Raw genomic sequence first — 962 nt, forward strand, 5'->3', positions numbered from 1 at the left:
AGGGTGGGCGGGAGGGGTTCTGCAGCAGAAAGGCAAAGAGCTCCGGAAGTGATGTGAACAGGAGGATAGATGAGTGAAGGAATAGAGCTTCAAGTTGCAGAGGAAAGGTTTGGCCGACACATAGATGGGCGATCACATCAAGCCAATGCTGAAGGGTGTGATCAGATCGCATCTATTGGCTGCTGTATGATAGCTGAGCCAGCCAGACATCATTGGGTTACCCTTGGCTAGGATGGAGAGCATGCTTGCCTTCCATTTAAAGACCTGAAGGGTCGTGCATGGCCAGGGTGCTGATGATGGAGTAGTGTCTTGCTGTGCTTTGTGGCTGACAGAGACTGTGGCGGAGTCTAGGCTTGGAACAATAGATGATGGACACAGTCAGGGACAGGCAATGCTGGGCGGTAGGGGAGATCCAGCGGACGGAGATACGGCGCTGTCCTTTCAGCACCACCCAGCCGGCCCAGCCTGCGGTATGGTAATGGGACCTGGCTGGAGGCAGCGCCCATTGATGGCATTACTAGACCATGCTGTTGCTGTGTGCAGGGAGACCTCGGATCTTCCAGCCCTCAGTCATCATGATGCATCAGCAATATAACCTTGTATTATAGGATAGAGATGAAATAAATGAGGTATACAGAGGTCCCTTCTTCTAAATCCGGCCAATGTGTATATAGACAGGTATGTAATAAGAGGTGATGGAGGGACTGACTCCTTCTCCCTTTACAGGTGTCTGAAATCATGTGTATGAATATAATGGGTATCTAAACCTAAGAGCAAAACTTTAATATATTGCAGTTTACCAATCCTTAAAGAATAACTCTGGGCAAAACGTTTATTAACCCTTACAGTAGGGCTACCACCGTACTGCAAGGGTTAACTGTTCATTTTGGTCTAGGGAGTAAAATGAAAAAGTTATACTCACCTGAACCTGGATTCCAGCTTGCTCTTAGACGCTCCTACCA

Source organism: Nanorana parkeri, unplaced genomic scaffold (genome assembly GCF_000935625.1).
Source record: "Nanorana parkeri isolate BGI_ZX_2015 unplaced genomic scaffold, ASM93562v1 scaffold926, whole genome shotgun sequence".
Lineage (NCBI taxonomy): Eukaryota > Metazoa > Chordata > Amphibia > Anura > Dicroglossidae > Nanorana > Nanorana parkeri.